At 39.9% G+C, this 23,702-nt stretch overlaps 1 long non-coding RNA gene across 1 annotated transcript in view; it reads left to right on the top strand.

The window, feature by feature from the left end:
* Window positions 1-18,562, top strand: part of LOC147229268 (uncharacterized) — a 54,426-nt gene extending 35,864 nt beyond the window's left edge. The window contains exons 2-3 of the long non-coding RNA XR_015106771.1: window positions 16,030-16,124; window positions 18,543-18,562. This is a non-coding gene — a long non-coding RNA (uncharacterized LOC147229268). The remainder of the gene's footprint in view (window positions 1-16,029; window positions 16,125-18,542) is intronic.
* Window positions 18,563-23,702: the final 5,140 nt, after the last annotated feature.

Below are 23,702 nucleotides of genomic sequence, written 5' to 3'. Positions count from 1 at the left end.
AAGCAAGGGAGCCCGCATCACTTCGACTAAATAAATGTGTCTATTAAAATATTTCTCCACCTATCATCGGCAGCCACGGCAATTGGCTCGTTTCTCGCTGCCGTTTCGTCGGGCCTCGCTGGAAGACACAGAGTTAAATCGCTCTCCGGAAGGCGAGTGTTCGACAGACCCGGTCCTCGTGCCTCTTGTCACACACATTTGATATTTTGATAGCTTCCCGTCTCTTCCCATTAGCCCCTGGGGTGCCGAAACCATTTTAGATGTTTATCGGCAAAGCGTTTGGGGTTAATTTCATGTCTCGTCAGGAGCGCCGGTACAGAATGGTATCGTACTGTCGACCGTCGCAGCCAATACCGCAATCGGCCGGCTTATCAGGGAGCATTGTGTTACACTGACTGACACATGACAATGACCCTGATGACTCCACGGGCTGATAGCATCTGGGTTTTTCTTTTCACTACCTCTGCTTACTCTCTCCTTCTCCTTTCCATTTTCTTGCCCCCCTCCATCTTCACTCCCCGACTGCAGGAAATGGAGAAATTGGGACTTTGTCTCTGGGGAGGTGAAAAGAGTAGGAGGGAGAGTGTGCTGTGTCTTTGTAGGAGTGTATTACGCACATGAACCGATAACACACACCGAACATATGCCTGCGAGCCCAATGTATCTGCACATGCGCACACACACACACACACACACACATACACGAACGGGTGAGTGTATGTGTTTGTGCACATGCATGATAATATGCATGTCTATCTCTGGCCATCCAGTTTTATCAGCAACAAAAAGGTATTGGTTTCACTGTTTGGTGTAAAACAGCATGGAGCCACAGGGCATGGCTACTCAATAATCTGTACACACAAGTAAACACGCACAAACGCACACACACACACACACACACACACAAATACACACACACACGGGCAGATGCAAAGCAATATGCATAAGCAATGAGCACATGCTGGCGAGACATAATAAGGTGTATATGCACTACACAAAATTATACAAACAAATCAGATAAACAAATGATTCGGACTCGACTTGTCCGTCAAGACTTTTCCGGCTTTTTCATCGTCGACGTCCTTTGAGAAACACGGGTCACACATTTTTCCCCCTCTTTTCTTCTTGAATTCACTGTTTCCTTTCTAGTGCTGCAGCAGTGTTTATCTCCATTTTATACATAGCCAGACTGATCTTGCCTTTATATGATTTATCTTATTGATTTATAACAGTCCTGTAATGAAGATTTTCTTCTTTGATTACATTTCATTCCATCGACTCGGTCACCGAAGTCCGATATTGTGACACTTTCCGCAAAATGATAAAGAAGCCCTTTCTGTAATAAGATAAAAGAGGGCTTTAGAAAGAAAACAAAAGAAACTTTTATACAGGTCAATAAAATATTCCTATTTGGAGTAGGTGGCAGCCCAGATACTTACTGTCGGACAGAAGTTAGAGTGAATGTGTTGTCCTTGGTGCATAGATTTCTAAATTCCTTGCAAAACACAAAGATAACATAACATAATAAATGCGTTTTTTTTTGTTGTTTTTTTTACTTTTTAAATCTTAAGAACACAAAAAAGAGCAATTTAGCCACAAAATACAATTATAGGGACGGAAATCCCCTTGCCATCCCAGCATGCAGCTACGGGATCCTGTTTCTACCAGATGTGTTTTATATTGAAAAACCACAGCTCTAAAAAACCTGTGGCCACGCTCATGGAAGGTATTGAGTTGAATATAAAGTTTTATATTTACTCCAAAAAAACTTGTTTGATGTTTGTGGCGATCCAGCTAGTTACATTTAAATTCTCCATATTAACCTCTCTCACTTCAGGATAATTCGTGCAGATAATCATTTCCAACCTGCCTCGAGTCAAGAGCGTCAACAAGCACAAAACTGTTTAGGGTGCGATTTGGACCCAAATTCTCCAGACTGGCATCACTCAATGGCTCAAGATGATACATTTGGATATTTGCACAACTGAAGATGGCAAAAGGCAACTGTCTGTTAATGTGCATGGTAGTTATTATGTGTGTGTGTGTGCGTGTAGGCGTGTGTGTGTGTGTGTATGTGTGTGTGTGTGTGTGTGTGTTCTTTGGGCGCCAGCCATGCCAATCAGCCCCCTGCAGCGCAACTGCCCTTCACACTTCTGTTTATCTGCTGCTGCTGAGGACTGGGAAGACTGATAAGAGCACATCACTCTCCACTCTTACTCTCACTCTGTCTGTCTCTCTCACTCTTACATCGACGCACGCGCGCACACACACACACACACACACACACACTCGCACGCTGTCTGTTAGCTCTCTCTGTCATCTGTAAAGTTCATCAAGGCTATGTTTCAGCAAATTTAGCAAGACCTGCTCTATTAATATTCACCGCGTGTTTCCTGTTTGTTCTCCTCTTGTCACGTGTGCACTTCACAAAATCTGTTTTTTTATTTTTTAATCAGCATACCTGGCGTATGCCCTGTGTCAGATGAGTACTTATGTTTATTCCTCAGATGTTGAAAGTGATCACAGTGATACAGCTAATGGTCAAGAAGAGACAGTCTTGGTTTTTCACTTGCTTATTGGGTCTCTGTGTGTGTTCGAGCCGCTTCAATTGTGTGCTCTATATTATAATCAAGGATCAGAATCCATTTTCTCTATCAAAGCGCCTGCCGGCGGCGGTGTTGATTAGCACAAACCCTCATTTTTTTTCACTGCCACCTGAAATTTCCCCTTTAGATGTTTGATGGCCAATGTCTACGGTGCCCCACATCTCCTTGGAGACCAGCCATTGTTACCATGGTCGCCGGACAATATTGCCGGCCATTGTTCCACCCATGTACACCTGTCACTCAAGGATGGAGAGGCCACTCTGGGCAAACACACTATTGGGGTGAATGTGAGTGTATGAACGTGCTGAGTGCTGGGGGAGTCCTTGTGTGTGTGTGTTTTTGTGTGTGTATTGAGTGGATTGAGTTTGCATGCCTGTGTGTCTTGGTGCGTTTGCGTGTGTTATTGTGCACATGTCTGTGTGTGTGTCCTCGCTCAGTCAGCCAGCTGAGTCTGCAGTCAGTTTACGTTTGACTGCGGGGCAAAAGCTCGAGCAAGAAATGAATTCTGACTTTCCGAGCGCCTCAAATAAATTCCTTTTCTCATATTCCGACACAAAAGACAACATATCTGCATTGCATTAGCCCTGGGACTTCTTTCTCATTCTGATGATGATTTAGAGATGTTGAGATTTGCCCATGAACATCAGAGCTGAGCGAGAGAGAAACAGTAAGACGGAAACAAGGGCGAAAGACACACCAAAAGATGGTTTGGGCTTAGTGTATATGTGAGAGACAGCGCGTGTGTGTATATGTGTGTGTGTGTGTGTGTGTGGGGTTCTCAGAGAGAAAAGTTCAAATTAGTCAGAAATGATTTTTTTTATTAGTTTGCCAACATTCAAAGTCGCTCGCTGTGAAAGGTGAACATTGCATGTAACATTCTGTTACTTGATGATTATATTGTGGGAAAAAAAAAGATAATCTGTTTTTAATGGAATTTTTTTGTAATATGAATTTTGTGAGGCATGTATGAGTGAAATGTTATTAGTAATTCATCACTTGCTTTTATAAAGTGTTGTTCTGCATAAAGTACCTTGCGCATAAGTATCGTAGTAAAGCGCTTGATTTAGTTGATTGCATGCCTGTGGAGAGTTTTCATGCGTGGTGAGTTCGGTCTTATTGCTCCAGTTTAACCTTTTCCGATAGAAGCTCATCCAAGCAGCTACACATTATCCGATCCATGTTTTACATTGCCGTATATAAAAAAAAAACCACTGAGACTGCTGCCCACTTAAATTGTAAAATCCAATCTGAAGGCTGTTTGTAACTGGATTGTACATGCTAACTTTATCATTAATTTCTATTTATTTGTGTTTTTTTTTTTTTTTCTTTTTAATACAGCATTAAAGTGCGTGCCATGTGTTTTGTTTACTGGATAAATTCTACATTCAATTTTTTTCTTGTGGAACCACCTGGTTAAAATCCAAAAGCACACATTTTCTGGTGCAGTGGAGTTCGCTTATTGCGGGCATATTATTGTGCTTTGTTCATTTCAGTCCTAAACATGATTTTCCTGTGGTTTTACAGTGACAGTTGGATCAGTCACCTAATGGTGGTTGTATATGTTTGTTCATGATTGTAGAAACAGAATTATTTATCGTACAAAAAAAATAACTAAAGAACGCTGACAAGCATGGCATTTTGTGCAAACCTGAAAACGTTCTGAATTCACCAAATCCAAGTCTGCACCAGTGTCGAGTGATATTGATGGGTTCGGATTATCAGTCATTCATTTAAAAATATTATTCACACATAGAATGAGAAATATTTTAAATTCTTTTGAATTCTGTTGCTGATCCCGTTTATTTTCTGTCAATAGTAAATTGAGCACACATTTTTTTATCTTCTGAAAGTGTATCTTTCAAATTGTTAAAAGGTCTCACCATGGAGGTAGAGCTCTGATAAAACAAATCCTTTTTCCATTTATTGAACAACCGAGGACAGATTGAGATTTTTTTATTATTAGAGAAATGAATATGAATAAAACTAAACCTGTGTAAAACAAAAATAAATCAAACTGAAACAAATTGTTCTCAACAAATGGACCAACACTTTTTACTGCAACATTATCAAGCAACTCTCTCAATTGTGTAGTTTTATTTCTCACTTTCGCTCCCCTTTATGCTGAGCTGTCGTGTGATTATAGATTATTAATTTTCATAACTACCACCAATGCGCAGTCAAAGCGGCACTAAATAACGCCATGTGCAAAGACAATGTTGATTCCGTTATAAAGCTGAGGTTTTATCACCCTTTTAATTGTTTGGTTTTTTTGCAATGTTTGAGATGTCCCACTTTTAACACATTACACACTGACTAAAAGATAAAAGTATCATTTTGGTTCATTGTCACCTTGTTACCGGTGTTGTGGCCTGAGAATTTGTCTGCGAGTCGTCAGAGACGAAGATCTTTGGCTTTCCTGACTGGTCAAAGGGTGGGAGGACGTGTGTAAGTGTGTAAACCTGTGTGTTTTCTTTTACAAAAGAAAGCCAAGCCAATGTATTTGGATATTTTCCGTGCTTCAAAAGATCACGAAAGAAAGACACTGAGGAGAATCATAACATGATCAAAGTTCACTGAATGAAGAAATAACACAAGCGAACAATAAAAAAACAAATTGACTGAAGGGGATTGTCAAAAATAGCTGGGCTCAGATCTTGTCACCGTGTTCAAAATGTGGGTGCTGTGTTGGAAAAGGCTAGTTTAGCCAGAAAAGTAAGACCTGCAGGTGTGAACCTCTCATTACCCAGCAGCATGTGTCCTGTCACTCATCCATTGTTACTGAGCATGTTCAAATATGAGTTCTCATATATTACTCATCCTCGGTTTTCCCCACTTGACCCCCTCTCTATGAAACACACACTCACAGAGACACACAATTATACGATACGCTGAATATTCAATCAATACGCGGTATTTGAAATCCCGATCCAATTTGTAACTTGTGAGTAACTTAAACAAGGGAAATTGTTTTAACAATAATCAAGAGATTGGATTTTTTTTTTTTTTTAATTAACCCATGCTATTAGCATAATCACTGCCTGATAGTCACAAGTTTCAGTGAGAAGGTAATTGGAATCTATTGAGGTTTTGAGGTTTCTGCTGCTCTTCAGTGGTCGAGTCAGCATCTCTGACCGTCTCGGAGAGCAGTCGCTGTGTGTGCCGTATGCACCGCGCAGGCCCAGGCTTGGTGCAGGGAATAGATCTATTTCTTGGCAGGAAATATGAATTTAGGGTACAGGGGCAGAAGTTTGCATTTTATGCATCATTAAATGGGTGACAGAAAATGGAATGGTGGGTGTCTCCTTCTACTCAGGGAAGCCACGGGGACAGAAGCTTTAGGGACCGAGAGTGAAGGAGAGAGAGTTTAAACAGACCGAGTGGGAGAGGGGTCGCCTGTCATCACATGGGACAGATTAAACCACAGCTGGCTGATTTCATTTGTCCCTCGCCTCCCACTCTCCTCATCCACCCTTGTGTCCCACTGAACCTCCTCACTTCATTTCCCTGTCTTCTTTAGCAGTCGCCCCGGACTGGAGACGGTCACAGTCATTTCAGTATTCAGCCTGTTGATAGTTAGCTGCTTTTCCAGGAAGAAAAAAAAAAAAAAAAAAAAAAAACTAGGATGGATTTGATGTTTGCAAGATTAACCTTCTAACCTTTAAATCCTGTGGGAGTTTAATTAATGTGTTTCCTTTTCTAACATCTGCCTGTTATGGGTTAACTTAACTAATGAGATAGAGCGAATCACTGTCTTTGAGAGCGAGAAAAGCCGGCAAATATCAACCGCCAGAAAACACACTCACGGTAGCAATGCGAAACAATCACATTTTACTTTTTGCATGCTGATCATGTTAATAATAAGAACAAATCCTGGGATATTGTTCTTGCAGTCTTAGGGCTTTTGATCTTGGCAGTTCATGTCTCTTAAAAGATGCAAAAATGTCACTTAACTATGACTTATTCCCCTTCTTCAGAGATTCCAACTCAAAAAAAAAAAACCATGGCGGCACCAAGTCCACATGACCAACAGCCTGTGGCTATATTTCAATCAGTACTGTTACCCCCACCTCCTACGCTTCCTGCTCCGCACTCTCCTTTTTCCATGCAGAAGAGGCAGGGATCAGACCACACATACAGATGCAGGCCTCCACCCCCAGCCTCCAGTTCCCCAGCCATCTGTGCATGTCCCTCTGCCTGTAACTCCACAACAAGGCCCTGAACCTCCGCTGAGGAGTCAATCCATCACGGCAGAAAGAGAAAAAGAGACAAGGAAAGGAAGTTATGGGAGCGAGAGAGTGAGAGGGTGGGTGGGTTGGAGGGTTTTGGGGAAGGGGGGTGGGGTGGGGACGGGGTGGCGGGCGTATGAAGAAGGATAGGTGAAGAAAAGCGAAAGTGAGATGCCATGAAACTTAATCACAGAAAGGGTCGTGTCGGGCAGGGGAGGGGAACAGATTAAATTAGCATAGCATTAGATATGGAAAATGATCTCTGTCAAAATCATCCGCCGCACAATTATAATATGTTAATTACTTATTTCATTAAGGAAGTTTATTATGGCCTTGCAGATGAAATCATGCAGGCCAAAGACACCTGGAGGAAAAGCAGTGATGCCTGAATATGTCTTTCTCTCTCTCTCTCTCTCTCTCTCTCTCTCTCTCTCTCTCTCTCTCTCTCGTCACTCTTCAATTTTCATCTTCCCCTGTCCTCAAACCTACATTCTTTTCCCTATGTTTCACACCATCATTCAGTGTCATACTTTCAAACACAATATTTATTAATTTTATTAATCACTGTAGCGGCGTTATATTGACCTATGAGAGAAAGCGGGTCGGTGATTTACATCCCTGTTTTATTGTCTCGTGCCTCGTCCATCTGTCCGAGCAGGTGGTTGAATAGTTTGAGTCTGTATATCAGGAATGTAAACATTGATGATGGAAAACTGGGTCATTAATATGTTCAACAAGAGCCTATAGATACAGGACTGTCTCAGAAAAGTAGAATATTGTGATAAAGTTCTTTATCTTCTGTAATGCAATTACAAAAACAAAAATGTCATACATTCTGGATTCATTACAAATCAACTGAAATATTGCAAGCCTTTTATTATTTTAATATTGCTGATTACGGCATACATTTTAAGAAAACTCAAAAATCCTATCTCAAAATATTAGAATATAATGAAAAAGTAATTTTTTTTAATTGCATTATATAGATAGATAGGTAGATAGATAGATAGATAGATAGATAGATAGATAGATAGATAGATAGATAGATAGATAGATAGATAGATAGATAGATAGATAGATAGATAGATAGATAGATAGTCTGCTGCATGTGATTTTATAAATTCCACTGGGCCAAATTTTTACATTTCATGCAATGAAACGTGACCTTTCAAAAGTTTGCATAAAATTTGCTTGACAGTTGGATGCAATGGGGGGTTCAGGGCAGTTTGCGTTTGTTTCCACAGCCCGGCTGTCTGGCGAGCTGGCGCTCTGCCCTTCTGGCTCATCAACGCTGGTCGGACAGACAGACTGCGCTGATGACAGTCATCAGGGATGCAGCATCCTTCTACCTGACTCTCTGACTGTAGGAGCAAAATTAGCAGGCGCAGAAACGCACAGGAAAGAGTGACTGGAGAGACAAATGAGGACAATAAAGAGAGCTTTATTTTACATGGCATAAAAAGGTTTTATGGGATTCAGTTGGAGGTCTGACGAATAAATCAACGTGTGGCTGATCATCTAAACAACCTGACCCGTAGTAAAATGTGGTCAATACGACGTTACCCGAAATGCAATAAAGTAATTGTTCAGTCGGCATAAATTCACAAAAGTATTTAGGAAAAGAAGAGGAGGGGTCACTGTTGAAATACAGAAGCAAACAACATGCAAAGTTGACCAAAGTACATCGACCAAGGAAGGACAGTCACACTTTTGGAAAGTGGATTGGGTTATTTTCTTTAGTAAAATAAAATAAAATAAAATAAAATAAAATAAAATAAAATAAAATAAAATAAAATAGATCCAATCATTTCACAGAGCCACATATGGACACATATAACTAGTCACTCATGCATTCACAATGCTCAATGTTTTTGGATAGTGGGAGGAAACCAGATAACCTGGAAGAAACCAATAAAAACAAAGGGAAAACATGCAAACTCCACACAAAAAGGCCTCCTGGAAATGGAAATGAAGATAGAAGTTTCTTACTGTGGGGTGGAAGTGCTAACCACTGCAACCACTGTGCTGCCAACAGATACTTAAATAAATGGAAAAAAATTTGAAAAATAAACAACATATATGGGTGCTTTAACAAGTCTGAGAAGGCAGAGACCAGCCTCAGATGTTGGCAGTTGTGATTTTGTTTGTAGTAACTTCAACCCATCCCACAACACAATTCTTAGGCCCAGGCTAAGTGACTTTTGACAGTAAATTTGTCTCATTTTTGGAGGACAGCATACTTCTGGAACCGGAGGTGTAATTCACTGACTGGAAATGCATCGCTCAGCATACAGATCATTACAGTTTCCTCACTGTGGTGATAACAAATGCCACTTAGTGTGCTGAGAGAAAACGTGCAAAACAGTAGCTGTTTAAAACTCCAGAGTCTCTCTGAAGCCCAAAGCATAATCAAGTAAATAGAATAATTACAGTTTCAAACTCGTGTAATGGAATGATATATTTATGCACTTGAGAGATAAATGAACCGCACAAGTATTTAAAATAATGATTTTCTCTCATTTCAGTCATTCTTTCTCCATTGAGATTGAGAGAATCAATCTCAATGGTGCGATATTTAAGTAGAGTTAAACAATTCGAGGTGCTTGAGGGGACACACACACACACACACACACACAGGCATGCACACACAACTGCACAAAGATGTAGCTTAATGAAACATTTTGCCTCCATACAAACCAAAGTTTGTTATTAATACAATTTAAGCCATGATGACACTGAACTGGCACTTTTATTTATCAACTGTACCGACTGTAGAGTTTGTCTTGTTTTGGTTAATTTACAGTGGGAAGATGTGTTGATGCGATGTTTGCAAACTGATTTTCAAAGCAGATAATAAATATATAAATGTGGCAAATATCATCCTCATTTTGTTAATAGAAGCGCTACATGTTGGACTTAACGATTCCTTAATAGATTCAAATGTGGGAATCAGAAATATGATTTAAAAAAAGCTAAGAGATCAAAGATGGATGATAAAAAGCTATAATATCTGATGGGCGTACAGTATGTGGCTGAGGACTGGGAAAAACAAATTCATCTCTCCGATGATAACAAAATTTCAAAACAGCTCTGCTGTTTAACATGTTTAGCATTCCAACATCAAAAATCCTGTAGCGCCTCTCATATTGGCTGTGAGGCTTCAAGCGGAACCTGTATTGATCGCAAAGTGAGAAGACTCACGGAAGATAAATAAAAGGGAAAAAGAAAGGAGATAAGAGAGGAGAATCAGGAGACGTAGATGGTAAAAAAGCAAGAAGAAAGAGAAATAGAGACAAGCCAAATAAACCAGGGGCAATATCTTCTGTATCTGGGGCTCTGTTCTGCAAAGAACACAAGGAGGCGGGCGGGAGGAGAGGAGGAGGGAAAAAGAGGAGAAAAGAGGAGGACAGCAAGAACATCTTTGGGAGTGTGTACAAAGAGAATGAAAACACACGCATGCACACACACACCCGAAGGCTGGGGTCACAGTCAGAGTGCTTGAGAGGTGCAGCAGAGCCAGCGGCTATGCAGGAATACCTCGCTTTGCCTTTAATATACCCTGCCCACCACACAGATTTCAAAACAGATAGTCAAAAACATAAAAAACAACGCCCCCAAACACACACACACACACACACACACACACAAACACGCCAATGCCTCTTGCAGACATAGCTCCCCTACCATAAACTGCGCAGCCCCAATGCAGATGTTGTGTATCCTTGTTAGGTCGAGCTCATAGGGTGGGAATGGTAAAATTCAACAATGGAAGCCTCGGGAGAATTGCAGAATAGTCTAACACGTACACAAAACACACTTTCACCACATCATACTCTCCCTATCTGGATCTCTCTTACACACACACAAACACACACAAGCAGAGGGGGAAGTGAAAGGTAAGCTCTTCTTATAGTTTCATGCATAATTCTGCCTCACAGCACCAAATATTGTGTTGATTCTTTTTTTTTTTTTTTTTATAGGAACACTACTCCTTCTTTTTAGTTTTTCGCTGTATATTCTAAGGCTATGAGGTTATGTGATGACAAGATACTTAAGCTGGTTTGGGTAACAGCTTGTTTTCAATCAGGGGGGTAGAATCATTTATGCGCCCGGCATCCTGGGCGTATGACAGATCCCTTGGAAACACAAATTATCATGTTGACTTGCAACAAACACTGTGTAATTACATCATGGCCTGTCGAGAGGCATTAAGGAATCTTCTCCCTATCACCAAAGTAATGAGACGCTAATGCAGCTACATATGACACAGTCATCGGCAGTTATAAGATTCACCCGAATACATTGCCACAGAATAATTGTAAAATATCACAGTTTTATAGGTTATGATATTAGAGGGTTTCTAGCATGTCGGCTCAATTTCAATAAGGGAGTCAGTAATAGATTCACAATCAGGGACAAATATGTCTGTGGCCCACTGTTACGTCTGCCATGTCCCCTATGTCACCAAAGTGATTTCATTTATGCATTTCTATTCTTGGTTGAGGACTCAAACTGCACTGACTTCCTATTTCAAGTCAAGCAAGTTGTTACTTGTTTAAAAAAAAAAGGCAGAAATGGGACACAGTCTTCCCAAATGTGTTAGCGCTGCACTTGATCCATCAGGCATCTATCTATTCAAAAGGTCTCTTTAGGAGCAGACCGCTCAGGGCTGTTTGCCTTCTCTGTGTAAGTGTGAGAGAAATTGGGAGGGCCATAGCCCTTAATGGTGTTAAACCCCCCACACCCTCACCCTCCAACACTTCTCTCCCAGCCTTCTATCCTTAAATCTTCAGGGAATAAAGAATGCTGTTAAACCAAACTAGAAGACAAATGGTTTTGTTCAATGTGAAGCCGCCTCCATAAATCCCTACTTAATGCAGTGGAGAAAGGCTGAAGTAGAAACAGGTGAATTTGCCGCAGTTACGGGAGATCATTCATTACCGCTCAGGAGAAGGGGCGGAGCGGAGTAAAGGGACCAGGTAAATGGATAGATAGATGGACAAGCAGATAGACTGACCAAGACACATGGGACCAAGGAAAGGCCAGCTGCATTGTTTTTCATCTCTTTCTTTGCTTTTTTTCATCATGTATTCCATTAACCCAGCCGAAGTATCATATTTTGTTGTTAATTTAATTTAATTTAATTTAATTTAATTTAATCCAATTTAATTTTATTTTATTTTATTTTATTTTATTTTATTTTATTTTATTTTATTTTATTTTATTTTATTTTATTTTATTTTTTATTTTAATTTCCTAGTGCACTACTCGTTGTTGTCACATTTGTCTCATTAGGCAGTCGTTTTCATCATCCCTTCTTTGCTATTTGTGTCATCGCCATACTTGTCAAACCGTTCCCTGTTATCTGAACCATTGAATTATTTTTCTCTGTTTTTGTTATGATAGATCATCTGTTTAGTGTATGAACCAAAATGTTTTCATTACTTTGGGAAACGCATGAATAATAACTTAATGTTAATAACAATTAATGGTAGAATATTCTTTAATACTTGTCCAGAAATGAATAACCCAAAACATGCCCGTCATAGATGCTTTCATGCCCCATGCCAAGGCAAGTATTCGCTGACTTGGCACAGAAAAGAACTCCAGTTAGGTACATACAGTTTCAACACTTTGACTCTCAGCTCTTTACCCTGCTGTAAAACACGTTACGGACTCAGACTGAGCGATCCCTACTTTTAAAACTGACTTCATAGTCAGCAGAACAACAACAATATGCAAGATTGCGTTCTCTACTCAGCCAAGGGAATTTTTATATTTCATGGATACACCTTGCCAAACAACAGATGAGCTCAAGGTTAGGTTTAAGTTCAGCTTGCAAAAATTAATCTTGCCCAAAGTCTGGATTTGATGTGATTTTGGCTTTCACATAATACCAAAACACACCATTATTTGCTGTTCTGTTGTCGGGCCAAAAGTGAACTGTTTCTATTCAGTTATATTATAATTATGGAAGTAATTTCTGTGTGTGTGTGTGTGTGTGTGTGTGTGTGTGTGTGTGTGTGTGTGTGTGTGTGTGTGTGTATGGGGGAGGGGAAAAGAAAGGGACACATGCACAGAGGGTGAGAGAGAGAGAAAATCCCCACCGATGATAGTGATGGCCATTTAGAGTGTTAATAAAGTTAAGTGAAAATAAAACAGGAAATAAAACCGGAAGGTGAAAGGGATACGTAAATGTTTTCATAATAAAATCAAAGCATTTTGAATTTTTACAGGCTCTCCTTCCACATTCTATCCAATCACAGTCCTGAATCTGTTTGTAAAAAAGGAAGCCACGCGGAAAATGAAAAATTCTGCAGCCATTCCGTTTATTACCTGTGCTGTTTCCTTGTATGATTTATAGCGAAGCCTGTATTCCTTGAGTCAATTCTTAATTTTTAGATGCTGTCTCTTGCATTTTGTTCCTTGTTGCATTACTGATCATGACACAACCGTTTCAACAAAGTGAAACATTTTGAGAAAAAGTCATACTTCCGGTACTGACTGTTGATAAAACACTGAGATACCTTTCTTTTCTGTTAAATTCCTAAACACATTTAGAAAATACACGGGTGCAAATTGTTAAAGACATGAGCCTGGTTAAAATCCACCAAGACCAGTAATGGGAGTTGATTTTCAAAATCCAAATTATTAGCCTTGACAAACATTTAAATGTGGTCAAAGTTGACCTCTTCGGGTTTCCTGATTATTTCCAAAAAAAGGGTTCAAAGTCGCCTCTGCTTCTTTCATAGATGTCGCTCTAATGTCTCTACAGCGAGGAGATGTTTTTTCGATGAGATGAGCCAAAGATATGACAGGACGAGAGACTCTGAAGGGTTAGAAACGTGTAGGGGAGGAAAGGGTAAAGTGCTGCGTGTGTGTAACAGTGACACAAGAGAGAGAAGTGGAGTTTCATGTGAAAGGTAAGTGAGTTATATTTAAACCATTAGGCAGCTTATTCGCTCAGTACGAATGCAAATGAAGTGGCATTATCATCATGGCCTCTTCCCTGGAAATCGACTCTCTCTGTAATACCTCAGCAGAAGTGGACCGGCCGTGAACCTTCCTCCTCTGCAGTGCCAGCTAGCCCTCACATGGCCTACATAGACAGCTGCGCACACACACACACACACACACACACACACACACACACACACACACACACACACACACACACACACACACACACACACACACACACACACACCCTTCCTCTCCCAGGCACCCGCCCAAATCAGAGATCAAAGGCTGGATTTGTAAAGCTAATGGCTGCTGCGCTGCAGCCAGGAACAGGCTATGAGGGAAAAGAGAAATAGAGGGAAAAACAGACAGCAGCAGTGGAGACAAAGTGACACAGACTCACGGAGAAAGAAAATATCTTTGTATTTTGAACAGGCAACAATAAGTAAACACGATGTCGCATTACCGCTATCGTGAATGCCATGCGATTTAGCAACAGGGCGATGTAAAATACAGTGGGAGGTATTTCCAACACATGCAGACAAATGAGGCATTCACACTTTAACTTTTAGTGAGTACAGTTTTACTTTTAGGCTAAGTGAGGAGAAACACATCCACAGATGGTGACTCTCTCTCATGCATCACTGTGTGGGACTGTGGAATTGATGGTGTTGAAACAGACCTTTCTTTTTGTCTCACACATGGCGCAAGCGCTTCTGCTATTCCCGCAGTGCACCGAGAGGCCTTTGAGATAAATGGAATGAATGCAAGAAGGAAAATGTGTCTTTACCTTGAGAAAAAAAAAAAAAACCACAACAAAAATCTGAACCGTGCCTTCCTCCATTTTGTATTATTTCAAAATTTATAATGCTTTAAGCTTGTCAGTAATGCTTAGTTGCTCCCACTCATTATACTGAAATCCTCTCCTGTCACAAAAACAAAACCTTTTTTTTTTTTTCTCGTGTAGTGATTTACTGATCACAGAAACACACCGAGCCACGTATTTCACAGCTTGATGTAGAACTCCACATCATGTGTACTGAATTTCATATATTAACAGCTCTGTCCTTGGCTCTGTCTCCAGTTCACTCAATTAGGTGCCATTTTGGTGGCAAGCGGCTTGCTGACAGTGATGAGAAGGGAAAAGTGGCCTTTGCATACATTAGCAATGGAACCAGGCCAACATGCTAGATTTCTCCTGATGACACCAACACTGTGACTTCATTATCATGACAATAAACAAGCAAAATGAGCAAAAATAAAAGTGTCAGGGCTGCAAAAATGTGCTTGTTGTTGGTCCGAGCCGCCTCTATGTCAATCCTTATGTTTAGGTAGTTAGTCAAAATGGAAATGTTTATTTTCTTCTTTTATTACAAGCATAGCACGGAATTAGATATGCGATTTCATAACAATTTCCTATCGGTGGCTATGTTCCGTGTGAACGTAGCCGCCGAAAGTGCTTCCACCCGCACCCTCTTCAGCTTTTCCTCAGACTCCATCATTCATCATGACGGGGGCCCTCGGTCCCTACATATCCCCATGAGGGAGAGGATGAGGAAGAGGATGATGCAAAAGGATGAGGACCAAAGCCAGAGCTCTTTGTAAGGTGACAAAGGCTTTATCACACAACAATAGCTATCGGTCACTCTCCAAGCCTGTCGGATTATGCGGATCACTGTACGGGAGCAGCGGTATGTGTTGTGTAGGTGTATGTTTAAGGGGCGGGGGTGGGTTCGGAGGAAAAGATGGCCACGCTTGCAACCTGCTCAGCTCTTTCTCACGCTCAAGATGGACTGGGAACAACAGATAGCTATCACTCTGCTTACATAATACATAAGATTTAATGGAGGCCAAGACCTGGCACTCAGGGATCATAGTAATGTTATTATCTCACAGTGTAAAACAACTGACGTGCATTTTCAGAATCAGGTGTTAGAAGACAGCGAAGACAATCAGTTTGGATATAGCTACACTGATATGTTTCTGGAAGTCACAGTACAAACCATGAAGATCTACAGACAAAAAAAATGATAGTACAATTGTGCACATTGTGCTTTTCTCATTATGACTCTGTCTTCAAGATCCATCGCAAATACAAACAAATGAAGAAAAAAAAAACAAAATAGTGGGATATATCTTTTGAACATATTATGGAAACTGGTTTCATGCATTTAAAATAGAATAAAATTCATTTTATTTATTATTTATTTATTTATTTTTTTTGTGTTTATTCTCAGACTGTCCAGAAAAAAAGCCTACTGTTCGTGGAGATGGATCAGATGGGCTTTGGCAGTGACCTCCGGCTAAACCCTCTTGGAGGTTAAAGTTCACGGTGAGTACAATGTAAAAGGATCGTAGGAGACGGAGCCTGTGAGGGGGGTCTGGTTCCTGAAAGAAAAGAAAAGGAAAAAAAAAAACAATACATGGCTGGTTGTGGGTTTCCTTCTCAATCAGCCATCATGACAGCTACTCCAGATGGCCACTAGCTAAGATGGCTGTCAGGCCATCAGTATCATCATTACCCATAAGGCTCTGCACAGTCAAAAGGTCAAGTTGTGGCCTCTGTAGATTTGTCAACCTGAAAATAATAAGGACGTGCCAAATACATAGTCATCATGCCTGAATAAATATCATATAATCACGCTCAAGTATTACAAAAAAAAAAAAAAAAACACGCAAACCTCTGTAGTGCAATATAAGATAGTCGATCATGAGGATGCAACATTTCATATTTGTTGACAAGGAGAATATTGCCACAGTGCGTATTATCTATTCTATGGAGGCAAGAGCGCTCGACAGTCAGAGCTTGCCTTCTAGGAACAATGATCTGAGGGAGTACTTGGCCACTGGAGGATCTCTGTCTTTGAACAGAGCGTGACCCCAATGAACTCGGCAGAAACACTGCCCTGATGAATCTGAGGTCACTGGGTCATGGCAGGGTCGGGGGTCGCACAGAGGACTGCTGTCTGACCTTTGACACGGTGTTTTGCTGATAACTGTGCTGTGGAATGAGGAAGCGAGGTGTTAAGAGAAATTAAAAGAGTCCCTGTTCACGAAATGTCTTTTTTCATGAACAAAAGCAGTTGATGCTAAGGGGCCAGAGATGGTGCGCATGGGTGGATAAAGACGCCCATTGGCATCATGTTTCAATGACAATACTGTTTTGACAAACCGAATGTGTATTTTTTGCCTTTATTACTAACAGAAGGATGATTGTTCTCAGACAAAACTTGGACTGATGCCTGAAACTAAACTACAAACTCAAATGTCTCGTCTATCTTCTCAGACAAACCTAATTTTCTTTATTCTCCAGGCTTTCTGTTAGAAGTATCCCCCTATATTTACCTTACTCTTATTTACTTACACACACACACAAACACACATAAATACTCACACACATACATAAAGATACAGCCAAAAAAAAAAAAAACTTTTTTGTTTTGCCTGCCAATGACTCCATTGCATTGTAAGTCAACGGCTCGATCTGTGACCTACGAAATGCTGATAACACCCCCATGCGGTCCCCACGGCCACTAAACTAAAACAAGTCACATACTATGATCATGACAAACTGCTATGTGAACCCTTACTTGTTGCTGATTCCGCCCAGCGTTGCTTTTTCCTAAAACATTCAAGATGTAATCAAGATTCCTCAATGGAATAGCTCAACATAGTGGAAAATAGGATAAATCATAATAAGTTCCCTGCAGATGACTGATCCTTAATGCTTTTAGCTTGAGCAAGCAGCTTCGATAAAAAATAACCCGGTTATTCCAAGTTATTCTTGGGCCAAATTCTCTTTCCTGAAATGATTTTATGATACTGACAACTACCGCTGAACAAAACTTGAACACTACCTGGTAAAATATTAATCTCCACCTACCATTTAGGGATATTCAGCATCTTTTTAATTGGAAGTGCAACCATAAAAACAATTGCAGTTGGCGAAAGTCATGCATAATACCGCATAAGTTAAGTGACGACACCTTAGTTCCAAACACGAATGTAATTTTCTTATCTTCAGATGGTATCGACATCAAAAGGGGCTGCAGTTTCTTGTCCCAATGTGAACCTAGATTTGTTTGAAGCCATGAAATCATGCTTTTTGTTGTGCATATGTAGACATTCAGAACATCTCTAAGTTGTATCAAACACTTAAAATGCAGCAAAAAAAAAGGTAATGCTGTGGTGCCACCTTTGACTGACAGCCGTAATGATTTATTTTCCTTTGTTGGATCTACGTGTGAAACACAGTGAGGGATCAACCACACACTTTCATGATTGCTGTCTGCTCACTGCCCTGCGTGCTGGAAGCCTCCGAGTTTACACATGCAAATATTATGTCTTGATATTCACACACATTCTCAGATGGAAAAAGAGCAGTCAAGTAGGAGGCAATGCGGTTGCAGTATGTTGATACACATGATTAACACACATTCTTATTCCGATTAACATTCAAGGAATAAATGCGGCCTCAAAAATATAATATAAAGAAAATAAAAAGCGATTCCTCGGAATGCCATAGAAGTATATTGTATTAAAAAAAGGAGTCTGTAATCTGTACCTCGCATACAGTCCTGTGTAGCAAATGCAGTTTATCCACCTGTTTTGCAGCTCACAAGAATGTTCAGTTTGTTTTTTTTTTCCTTAGTAATTTATTCAACAATTATAACAAATTATAAAAACAACTGTCCCCAGTTCTTAATAAAACCGTGGCAGTGAAACATTTTTTTTCCTACTTTTATTGCAGAAAACAAGCTCATCAAGCTTAAGATCTTCAAGTTTATTTCATTTATGGAGCCTGAATTAAGAAAGACACGCAGGACTTGACAGGTAAAGCCTCTATCATGTGATGCAGTCGCCAGTGGGGGAGGTCAAAGTTCACACCGTGGAGCCTTTCTCCTCCTCAACAGAGCTAACTGCTGTATCAATTCAGTATATTTGCTTTAGAAGAGACGCCAATGCACCGTGTTGTGCAAATTATACATTTATTTGTTCCAAAAAGTCACAAGTTATTAATTTTTGCAGTTGCATTGCTCAACCGAAATTGGGTGCATGTCCAACAAATACCAGCCTACTATGACAATGGCACTGCACAGCCAAGACACGTATTTATTTTGTCACGGTGAAACCATTTGGTTTATGATCTAAAGTACGTTTCAACTACAGGTAATTCAGTCTGTTATGGAGGTGGCGAAAGCCATCAAATATGCCTCCGAAAATGCCCGATGCCATACCGCTTAAACCTACCTTTATGAGTGGACTGGTTATAAATTGGAATAACAGGAATTATGACAATGAAAATTCAAAAAAATGGGAGTGATGTGAGATAGAAAACAAATTAAAATGAAAGCGCGAAAGGCAGATTTAACTCTTTTCCTGTCAACGAAACATTTATAGTTTCACATATATGTGTTCTAAACAGCAACAAAGTAAAATGTGAACGCAGATTCAAGGGATATGAAATATAGTATGCTCATATACTAGATACATTTTTGCAGAGGAGAAAATGGTTAACTTCTTTTTCCTCTGCGCACAACATATCCACATGACAACTACTTGAGAGAATTTGCAATAAAATATCAATATTTTGACACAAGCCCAGATACATGCGGTGGTGATGAACCTGAATTTAAAAAGTAGGGAAAGGGTATGGTGGGGGGGTCAGGGGAAGTGTAGAAGTACACATGCCTCTCAGACAGCACATTGAATCTATTCTGCAAGGGGTGGGGGGGCTTTTGTATCATCCCCCTCACAGAGATATGAGTGTGTGTGTGTGTGTGTGTGTATGTGTGTGTGTTTGTGTATGGGGGGGTGGAGGAGGTGGATGTGCCATGTTATTGAAATCTCCAAGTCCTGAAGCACTCTGCTTTACTTCTCATTAACCAGCACAACATTTGCTGGGGTATCTCTTTCCTCTTTAATAATAAAACAACACTCTCCTCTTTTCTGCCGACTTAAAGGATTTCCTAATTTAATCAACATGGGCAGGAACAATAACAACAAAAGCATCAACAATGGTAACATGGCCTCCAGTGTCTTTTGAAGAGTGCATAACATGCCTGGATGCGGTGAAAGTCGTATTTGTGTACTTGTGTTACATTATAGAGAGCGAAAACAAGAGATTACATCTAGTTCACTGCGATTCTAATATTGGCTGTCAGCTCATTAACTAATGATAAATTCAGGTGAAGAGACAGACTGTATATTTTCTGTTTTTCTAATATTAAAGTTCCTCAAAATAAGGCACAGTGACCAAAACAGAGGCCCTGGCTGAAGAACCCGGTTTCAGTTTCTGTTAGCAACCTGACCTGACTCTCACCCCAAACATCACCAAAACACCCCTGGACTCATGCACAGACACGCACACACACACACACACACACACACACACACACACACACACACACACACACACACACACATGTATGTACACATCACAGAGTTCTTAAGACTACTGACCTCAAGCTCACCTCCTCACAGTCCAGCTGGCCCCTTTTTCACCCCTGACCTTTGGATCACCCCAGACAGCACCCTAATGGTGACACAAGGGGGTGGAGGTGGGAGATGACAGGATTCTTTTAAATTCTACCCCCTGGATATGTATCCAAACTCAAGATAGTTCGGGTGAAACCATATATTTTAGCGATTTACAGCTTTGAGTTTTAGGTTGTTTCTTTTTCTTTTTTCTTTTTCTTTTTTTTTTTTCACATGAGACAGTTTGCTACTTAATTACTTAACAGTGCAAAATACAAGTTCAGTTTTAGTTTTTTTTTGAGATGTTAACTTGCCAACTGGTCAGTTTAGCAAAAACATAAAAAAAGAAAACAAATACAGAACAAAATAAAGAAAAAAAAAAAAAAGAAATATATGTATATATATATATATATATATATATATATATATATATATATATTGTTAACTAACATTCATAATAAGCCCATCTAAAAAGTCTTTCAGTGTCCATGAACATTTTTTATTTGAATGCCACTGTGTTTTATTTGAGAGAAAAGCTTGATACATGTATCATATATATATATATATATATATACAGTATATACACACATAGAAAACTTAATTGTCATGCTCTTGTGACCTTCTTTGTAGTTATATTGTGTCAGTGCAGAGTTCGTATTCCAGATAAGAAGTTAAATATGAGGTTAAAATGTTGAAATGTAAAAATGTTTATCATACATTGCAGTTGCAGTTGTGGGTAAAATCAAATCAGTTTGATGTGTTGCCTGTAAGAATACGCTTCATATCATCATAATGTGATAAATGTATCAAGCTTTCCCTCAAATAAAACACAGTGGTTTTCAAATTAAAAATGTTCATGGACACTGAAAGATTTTTAGATGGGCTTATCATGTAAATTAATGTTAGTTTACACTGCACCTTACGTGACCTATTGTTCAATATGAGCCTATTCTCAGAATCATATTGTTCAGCAGATAAATGTTTCCTGACACGTAACTACTTATTTAATTGCCAAACGCCTCCCAAGCAATAAACTGTGATTTTTCTGGGATTAAATCGAAATTACTGCGCCGTAAATCTCAATCTTTGTGCATAACATATGGTAAGTTATTGTGGAAAGAGTTCTCGATGCAGCATCGCATTAGAAAAAAAAAAAAAAGATTTTAGTTTGCCAGTCAGGTGTGACATGTTATATACAGGAACATGATGAAATGTTGGGGGAAAAGTATAATTTTGTGCACGATATGCAATAGCTCCATCATATTTGAAATGCAAACTGGCTCTTTTGGTGAGAGACTAGTGGGAGTTGGAGGTGCACTGCAATGGCTTCTGGGAGTAGAAAACAAACAGCGCTGTCAAAACAAATGCTTTAATGCCTGTGGAGGCTGTCCTGCACTCTGCAGTTAGCAAGACTGGTCCATACCAGCCTGCCTAATGGGCTAATATGGATGAGGGTTTTTTTTTATTTTTTTTTTTATTCTTGGTGCTTTTGTAAGCTCAACTTTACATCAAAGACCTCTGATTAATTGCTGATAAGGGGTTAATAAAACATTAATGCTTTTTGTAATTAACTCTGACTCTGAGATACAGTACACCCCCCATTGCCACCGCCACTTCTCTCCTCACTCACCCCCAGCTATGTCTTGTCTTCATCTTTTTATGTCACATTCTGCCGCTTCGTGCCATCTTGCATTTTTTTTTTTTTTTCTCCCTTTTTTTCTGGGGTTGAAGTGAAATCATTAAAATAGAGTATAGGATGGGCCAGAAGGGAACAAACACAGCCCCAGATTTGTTTATCCTGCTCCAAAAGAGGATGGGGTGGCGGGTTTTTTTAATTAAGGGCTTTTGAATATTAATTTGGAAGGGTGATGGAGGCTCCAGCAAGGTCAAGATAAAAAACAAGAGCTTCATCATACTGACTTTTACAAGAACTGTGCCTCCAGAAAACAAAACACGCTCATTAATTGTCTGACGCAGGCCGGCAAGAGGTTCAGACAAAAAGTAACATTGCATCATCAAAATGGGGATTCTCAGTGTTTTCTTCTACCTGAGACAAGCTCAACTGCTGGAATAAAGAGCTTTTTCCCCCTTACTGAATGGCAGGCAGTCTGAATTATACGCTGCAAACACATTCATGCAACAGACCATACAAAGACATCTGACAATATTTATAATGGTAACAATATTTTACTTTCCAGACTGAGGTTGTGTACCTTATTATTACCTCCCTAAAGGAGGTAATGTTTTCAGTGCCATTTGTCTTTCACCGGCATTGTCGGATAACAAGGAGAATTTCACAAAACTTGGTGCAGTGGTGGATCGTGGCTGAATGAAGAACCCGTTCAATTTTGGATCTAAATCAGGGGAAGTGTATATAACCAATGTTTTTCTTTTGTTAACAATGAAAAAGAAAACAGTTTTGACAGACTATTCAGAGGCCTGAGTGGGCAAAGGCAAAGGCAATTTTCAGGAATATATTTGACAACTCCTCATTGCCTTTTTAAATTTTTTTTGGTCAGCGTTACAGATGGAGGTAAAGTCATCCTATTGGGAAACGTTATTTACGAGTAAGTTAACAATCACATTGTTTGCTTCACGTGTCTGAATAAGTAATGAGCTGGAATTGGAGACGTGTGTCTCGGATGAATCCTTGTCTCATTCAGTAGCAATTACGCAATTAGTGTCACCGTGGCAACGTAACCCCGGTTTAACCCTTCCAGTTGTTTGAGATTAGCTGATAGTACCCCTTCCGTGAGATCCATGTTGTTTATGAAATCTAACCATGCTTTTTTTTTTTTTCATGTCATCATCTCCTGAAATCTCATTGAAAATGAAAACGTCAAAGTGCGTTTTCATTGGATTTGCTGTAATGCTGAGTAGAACGCGACGGGCCCTTTGACTGCTTAACTTCTTCTGCCATATCATTAAATGGTTTCACCTGTCTCAACATATTCCTCCAGCACATTCAACATTCCTGTTGATTCACTAACATAAACTGTCATGATTTTTCCAAATAACTTGAAGCACTCACATGACTTTGATATTGCAAGGGGGAGCTTTTTCTTCATTTTGCAAAGAGGTGAGCCAATGACTTGGCCTGATAACCCTTTTTTCAATGAGCATCTCCAGGGTGACATATTAATGAATGCAGAATAAAGCAGAGTAAATGTAGCTAACCTTGGCATATTTGTCTCTGGCAGGTTATCCGGCGATATTAAAATATATTAACAAGTGGTTTAAGTAAATGCAATAAGTTAACTTAAGAGTCCCTTTCAAATCCCTTCACTTCACAAAGAAGTTCAATGATTTGTTTGCAGGGCAGACGGGTCGCACCCCTGTTAGCGCTTCCTCCTCGCAGCAAAAACGTTGTTGGTTAGATTCCGACAGCGGGCTTTTCTGCATGGACTTTGCATGTGCTCCCTTCTTCTAACAA

This window comes from Fistularia commersonii, chromosome 11, assembly GCF_037954325.1.
Source record: "Fistularia commersonii isolate RoL2024-O1a breed Wild chromosome 11, RoL_Fcom_v1.0, whole genome shotgun sequence".
NCBI classification, from domain to species: domain Eukaryota; kingdom Metazoa; phylum Chordata; class Actinopteri; order Syngnathiformes; family Fistulariidae; genus Fistularia; species Fistularia commersonii.
The sequence above is the reverse complement of the archived record's forward strand: the minus strand, read 5'-3'. Positions and strand labels throughout refer to the sequence as shown.